Genomic DNA, 7,953 nt, shown 5'->3' on the forward strand with positions numbered 1-7,953 from the left:
TAAACAAGTATTTGATGTTAGGGAAAAATCTTCACGGTAGATTGTTAAGTGAAAAAAGTAGGTTTCAAAATATAATTACATTCGGATTCCGTTTTTGCAGAAATCATATATTATATATCTGTATAAGCTTAGGAACAAACAGTTCAGGAGAACATGTTAATGGGGAGTAGCAAGGGGTGATGGAATGACTGGTGTGGTTTTTTCCCTTACAAAGTGATTTTTATAATCTTCTTGGAGCTTCTCTGTATTTTCTCAACTTCTTTAATTAACTGTCACTTTTGTAATAAAGAAATAAACAATAAAAGTATTTTTAATTTAATTCCCCTGAAGTTCATTCACTTGGGTTAAGACTCTGTATCTTCGGCATGACCTGTTATCCCAGCTCATTTTCCAGGCTCTAACGCCTCGGTAGAGCTCCAGTCTGTTAGATAACTGATTGTCACCTTGGAAACATGTGAGTGGGGCAGCGTGGTCCTAAGAGAACTGGACAGGACAGGTTGGTGTTGATGAGGAGAAGTGGAGAGACTGTGAGCTATGACTGTAGAGATGTGCAGTGGAAAAGGGGTGGAAAGGGGCAGGTGGGGGGGGTGGAAGAAGGACTTTACAATTTTGTTGACGGCAAGCCCTAATCACCAGTGCACATCTAGAATTTGTGAGGCCCGAGTTTATACAATTTAGGGTGCCCTCTTTAGGAAAAATGAGTTACAAATACAAAATTAAGTACTAAAGTATTTTCTTAGAAGGAAAAAAAGAAACCACAACAAATTTCTGGGTCCAGGAGCTCTAGGGCCCTTTCTTCTGCGAGTAATTGACCAGAAATATCTTTAAATTGTTTCTGATTACCACCTGGCTTCCCCTGGCCTTCTGCAACCCTCTCCCAACACCTCCCAGCTCACACAGGGATTTACCCAGGGGAGGGGCCCTGAAGTGTAAGTCTAATTCATTAGCTGCGTGGTAACTCTTCTTTTGCTGATCGTTTTTCTCATTGCGAGTCTTTTCAAGCTTTCTCTTGGTAAATTTTCAGACCCCTAAGTGGTGAAATTACAGGACGGCGATTACTCAATAAGTTCTTGTAGGCTTATTTTGCTTGTGAGCTACTGATATCCCAAGCTGCTTCAAACTCTTAAAGCAGAGGCTTTTATTCCTTTCCTGCTTTCCCTGAGAGAAGAAGGGAAACTGAAACTAGCACTTGCTAGAGAGGAGGTCAGTGGTTCTGTCTGAAACGAGAGCTCTGGAGCAATATGTAAATTGTACTAATTCATTTTTCTCCTCTTTGATATTATTGTGGGTGATTCAGAATTTATTGAAAGTGTCAAATCTTGACTTTGCAAGTGGGGAAATTGCAGGTCAAGGGGTCACACAGATAGGCCCAGATGTTTAGTTTATATTTAGGTAAAATATGTAGCTGAGCATTCCAAGTGCTCAGAGAAGGTGTCCCTGGAAAATATATTTCCCTGAATGGTAAATTTCTAAGTAATACTGACTGTCATTTGCCATTTTTTTTTTAGTTTGAGAAATTCAACATGCAGAGCAAACGTTTGTTACCTAAGCCTCATATCACTTTCGTGGAGTAGGTTCGGCAACACTGTCTTTGTTGCACAGGTGGGAAAAACTGAAGCATGATGAGGTTACAGGGCTGTACGTCAGGTTCATGCAGTGAAGCTAAGATATCAAGGAGGCTCCCACAGGTCATTCCTTCTTCTTCCTTCCCTGTTCATTTGCTCAGGGGAGAAAGCGTGAGGATGGTTGTGTAACCAGCTCCTTTGCCCAGTTCAGTGAGGACGCCTGGAGACCTTTGGCTCTTGCTCTTCACGGGCTGGAAAATTCAGTAGCACTCTTTTGGTTGTGAGGAACAGAAATAAAGCTGAATAAGCATGACCGGGAAGGAGGAACTTTATTAAAAAAAATATAGGAGTGTCTCATGGAACTCCAGAGTGGGGACATGGCCACCTCAGAAAGAACTGAACCAGGAGCTGGAAAGAGTCTGGGCGTTCTTCTACTCCATCCTTCGTCTCTGCTTAGTCTTTATCACTGGAGACAAACTGTCTCTATTTCTTCCGTTCCCGGGATAGAATGTGGCACTGGACTTTCAGCTACAGGCAGAGACTAATTTGCTGGGTTTCTCTGCGCCAGTCAGAATCTGATTGCTGCAGGGACAGGTGCCACCTCTGTCCAATATACTGTCACATGGTACAAATGTGGCTGCCAGCAGCCTGCCCTGGGGATCAGAATTAGTTCTAAGAGAAAGGGAAGAGGGAATTAGGAGCTGGGCCAATCACTCCCAAAGTGTTTATTTTAGGTGGAAATTTTATAAGAGCATCGAAGGCCTCATTAAGGGCTGCCTTGGGGACATCAATCTTCACTTTAATCAAAATAGTGCAGCAGGCTCCTTCCTCAGAAGACCACCCAGTCCTTAGACCGCTTTCTAAACATACACAGTGTGTGAATAGCATCAGTGGTAGCTATGCTTTAAGATGCCTGGACACCCTTTAAAGGAGCTGGTCCTGAGCCCTCAAAGTGCAAGGTGAAAGTGCCCTCAGCAACAGTGGACTGGAGGGGATGGGTAAGATTCTTTGAAAAACCTCATACGGAATGCAGAATTTAGTTATTAACTCTTCTGATAAATACTGCTGAGACATTGGGAATACAATAACAGATAAGATGTCATCCCTGCCGTCAAGGAACTCACATTCTATTGGGGGTAAAACAGATGCATAAACAGGAAATTAAAATACAGTGTGGCAGGTACTAGGATGGAAGTGTGTACGTGGGGGAGAGGGAGGGGGAAACAATGCCAGCACCAAAGAGGAGCACCTTGTCAGACTTGGGGTGGGGCATGACTCGGAGAGAGGGGAGAGGGTAGCGGTTATGGGGCAGTTTCTGGGAAGCAAAAATGTCTAAGCTGAGTCTTGAAGGCCACAAGGGCTTTCTGAGCCAGTGAGGAGAGAAATAAGAATGGCTGGAGGAGTAAGTAGGAGAAATGTGACTAATCCCATAGAAAGGCACATGCATATGGCTTTTCATAGAGGTAAAGTCATGCCATATACTCAGGAAATTCGCTGAGATACACACTGTCAAGTTCTTATATATATGCCCACTGATACTTACTCAGCCACGTCAGTGAAGGAAATTGGGATCAAGGCCAGAACTTCAAGAATCTTGAATGCTGTGAGTGTTCTGATTATGTTTTCTAATGTAACTTAAGAGAAAATGTGGTCCTCTCATCCAGTCCATTTTAAAATGGTAAGTAAAGTGGGTTTGATATTTTTGAAATCATATTGTTTGGTCAGTGTGACGATTAATTTTATGTGTCAACTTGGCTAGGCCACAATATCCAGATATTTGGTCAAATACAGTCTGCATGTTGCTGTGAAGGTATTTTTTAGCTGAGATGAACATTTAGAGCAGTAGATTTTGAGTGAAGCAGATTACCCTCCATAATGTGGGTGGGCCTCATCCGATCAGCTGAAGGCTTTCAGAGAAAAAGACTGAGGCTCCCGAGGAAGAGGGAATTCTGTCTTAGATAGCTTTCAAATTCAAGCTGCAACATCAACTCTTCCCTGGGCCTCCAGCCTGTTGGCCTACCCTGCAGATTTTGGACTTGCCACTTGCCAGCCTCCATAATCAGGTGAGCCAATTCCTTAAAATCTCGCTCTCTCTTTATATGTATGTCTGTATGTATCTATATCTATCTGATTGGTTTTGTATCTCTAGAGAACCCTGACTAGTACAGTGTGTCTACTTTCATTCTATAATGTTTTATTTTTATTTATTTATTTTAAAGGAGAGCTCTGTGCTATCTACTATACTATCTTATATACAACTAAATATAAAGGAGAGAAAGTGGACTCTGATTACTGGTGACCTTTAAGTGATGAGACTCAGGGAGCCATTCTGGGGGAAGTTTTGAGCTGAGCTCCTCCCACTGTGTTTCAGTGGCATATCTCTTTGCTTCTTTTATTACCCATTCATAGAGTTTTACTTAAACACTTACCCAAATTGTCTGGAAGAATGGTCTTCTTTTCTTTTCTTGCCCCTTCTTCCATCTCTCCTCCTCCTCCCTCCTATCCACAGATAACCCATGTTATGATATGTTAATACACAGTAAGATATACACACATGCTATTTTTGTCTTTATTGTTTTCGTTATAGAATTTCTACATCTTGCTTTCCCCACTTAGAAGTCCCCCATGGAAATCTCTCCAACTCGGTGGGCAGAGATGAAGCTTGTTCTTTATTTGCTGCATTGCATTCCATAGCATGCATGTGACAACACTTACTCCACCAATCCCCAAGGACAGCCTTTTGCTGTTTTGAGGGTTTTTTGCCTCTACAGTGCTACAAAGAACATCCTTGTACATATGTCCCTGCAAGTTTTACCACCACTTAATTACTTCCAAAATATGCCCCAATTAACTTACTTTGGTAGAAAAAACAAAATGTGCTATGATTTTTTAAACAAAATTTTATTTAATTAATCATGCTGAGAACAGATTGAGCTTTCCTTTTCTTTATTTATATTTAATTTCTCTTATTTTGGTATTTCTCAGTATGTTCCTCTCATACTTAAGGAAAGATACAGGAGCCTCCAGCACAGTGTCATTAAAAACTCAACTTTCAAGAAGTTATTTATAATAATTTAGATTAAAAAAATAAAATGTTTTCCCTTGCCCCACAAATTTTGAACATAGTTTTAATTTAAGATGTGTAAATTCAAGGGTACGAGCATGAAGTAAGAGTTATTTTTAATCATACATACGGTGTTTGAGATACCATTGTCTCAGATCATCTATTAGAACTTTTATAAATAGGTCAAAACAGGTGTTTGTCAGCTTGTCTTCTTGCAATAGTCACAAAGCTTGTAACTAAGGCTAACCTTTTAGGAAAAGAGTAATGAGCGGGTCCTGGTGGTTATTGTTACGGAATTCCAACCTGAGTCCAGGGCCACAACAAGCCCCTTGGTGCTATCAAACACCACCACGGGGCAATGGAAACAGCAAAGTCACTTTGGGGAAGGAAATCGTCAAAGGTTCATGCTCTGTAACCTGGAAATCCCAGTTCTAAAATAATTCAAAATACATAAAATATATTTTCACAAAAATTTTTGTCATGGCTTTTTATTTATATAAAAACAAAACTGAAAGAAACCTAAAAGTCCCAAAATAGAAGAAAGTTAAATAATCATAGAAAGATTTGATGGACTGCTACGTAGAAATTGTAAAAGAAGGTTAGGAAGAGTGGGAAGACTACGTGGAAACATTGGCTTCAGAGAATACCGCAGGCTACAAAGTTATGTGTACAAACTGGTTACAACTGCGTTAAAATATACACAAGCATAAAAGGCTAGTGAGAAAAATACTTAAATCCTAATAGTTGACTGTATGGAATTTTGAGGATAGAAGATTTTTGAGGGATTAAAAAATTCTATTTCCAAAATTTTCTATAATTGCGTCATATTACTTCTATACCTTTTAAAAAGAGAGAACTAATTAAGAAACTAAATTTCTGATGAGATTACAAATTCACCCTCACAAACCAGTGGGGATTATTTGGAATGAAGTGAGATAAATGAGGTGACACTGCAGGTTTTCATAGCAACAGCATCTTTTGACAACAAAGAATATTTGAGAACAGACAATACAAAGAAGATTTTGTTTGTTTAGTTTTTTCAATTTATTAATTCAGAATGAATTCAACCTAACAATATCACAATCTAAAAATTCACAGAACTAGGAAGAGGACAGAGTTACCTGTGGTGATGAAATTATGATGGAATACGGAAAAATATGGGGAGTAACAGCAGACACTTGTGTACCCTGAACCCGGCTCTATCAAAACCTAGTATTTCCCTTTTTTGCTTATGATAAAAAAATTAAAGATTGAATTGAAGTCCCAGAGAACCTCTTCCTTATCCCATTTCCCATTTTCCTTGCCCAGGGATAATCAATAATTTTGGTTTTATAATTCCCACGCATATTTTTATATTATTACTACATTTGTGTGTATCCATAAATTATAGATAGCCTAATTTTCAGGTTTTCAAACTTATTGCCAATATTATCACCCTGAGTCCATCATTATGCAACTTGTTTTGCAGTCAGCATCATGTCTTAAGACTCCTCCACATGGACGCGAGTAGCTTTAGTTTATCGATTTACCTGTTATAGAGTAGTCTACTGAAGGAACATACCACAATTAATCTATCTTTTCTTCTATTTATGGATATTTAGGTTGTTTCCATTTTATACACTCATTACAATGCTGCAATGAACATTCTTGTCTGCTTACACGCATGGATGAGAGTTTCTCTGCAGTACACACCTGGGAGTAGAATTGCCGGATTGCAGCGTAGCTTATCTTTACAAGATAAGGTCAAATTATTCTCCAAAGTGGTTGCACTAATTTATAATTCCATAAACAGTATGTGGGAGTTCTTGTAGCTATAAGTAGTCCCCAAAATTTGCTGTTATCAAAATTTTTAGTTTTGACAATCAGACATTGTGAAATATTGTATAGCGTGCAACTTTCGGATTCCCGGTGTGCTCAAATATTTTTTCTATTGATTTATGGTCCGTTCAAGTTTGCTCTTCTTCCATGAATTGTCTGTTTAGGTCCTTTCCTCACTTTTTCTTTGTATTGTTTGTAATTCTGTTATCAAACTGTAGATATTCTATATGAATTTTGAACACTAATCTTTTATCAATTATATGCATCTTAAATATTGCCTCTCGGTTTGCATCGTCTTTAACTTTGCTCATGACAACTTTTGTTGGACACAAGTTAATTTTAACGACCAATATATATCAATCTTTTACATTATGCTGAGCACTTTTTGCTTCTTATTTAAGAAATCTTATATACTTAAAAAAAAAATCCTTTTTTCTCCCAACCTTAAAGATATTCTGTATTTTCTTTTGAAATTTTAAAGTTTTAATTTTAATATTAATATTAAGTCTTTACCTGGAATTTATTTTATATAATGTGAGTTAAGGATTAAATTTTAAGTTTTCCTTTTGGATATGTCACAACATAAATTATTAAACAATCCATCCTTTCTACATTGACTATAATGCTGCTCCCACCATATGTTGTTTCCATGCATATGGTAGCCTGTTTCTGCACTCTCTGTCCTGCTCCACTCATGTATTTGTCCATTCCTAAGTTATTCCACATAGTCTTAGTTATTATGACTTCAGGTAAATCTAGCTTTCCAGTAGGCAAGTCCCCCAATCTTCCTCATTTTCAAAATTATCTCAGCTACTCAGGTCTCTCTGCTCTTCCAAATGAATTTCAGGATCATCTTTTTCTGCTGGGATTTTGATTGGAATTGTATTCAATATCAGAGCATTTTAGAAAGAATTGCCACCTTCACCATATCAAGTCTTCATCACCCTTGAACACGTTGTGCCTCTCCGTTTATTCTGGTCTTCCTTTACATCTTCCACATCTTTTGTAATATTCTCCATAAAGACCAGGCACATCTTTTGCTAGATTTATTCGTAGGTGCTTTATGTTTTTGTCGCTACCATGAATAACTTTGTTCTATTACATTTTCTAATTGATCATTACTGGTATTTAGGAAAATTATTAATCTTTGTTGTTCATGTGTTTAGAACCTTCTTGACCTCTCTCATTACTACTAAAGGTTTGTCTGTAGATTCTCTTAGATTTTTTATGCAGATAATAAATCAGCTGCAGTTTGTCATATTTGAGCTTTCAAACTCATATACCTCTGACTCCTCTCCCCGTTGTGTGCTGACTTTGACCTCCAGGACAATGTGGAGTAGAAGTGTTTGTATCAAACATCCTTGCTTGTTCCCAACTTTTATGCTTGTGTGGTTTCACTATTGCATATACTTCAAATTGAAAAGAATGTGTAAAGTGTTACTTGTTGGATGCACAGCTTTATATATTTATAGGATCAATGTTTTGTAAACTGTGGGTCATAATCCA

Source organism: Ceratotherium simum, chromosome 22, assembly GCF_057802395.1.
Source record: "Ceratotherium simum simum isolate JZ-2026a chromosome 22, ASM5780239v1, whole genome shotgun sequence".
NCBI lineage: Eukaryota > Metazoa > Chordata > Mammalia > Perissodactyla > Rhinocerotidae > Ceratotherium > Ceratotherium simum.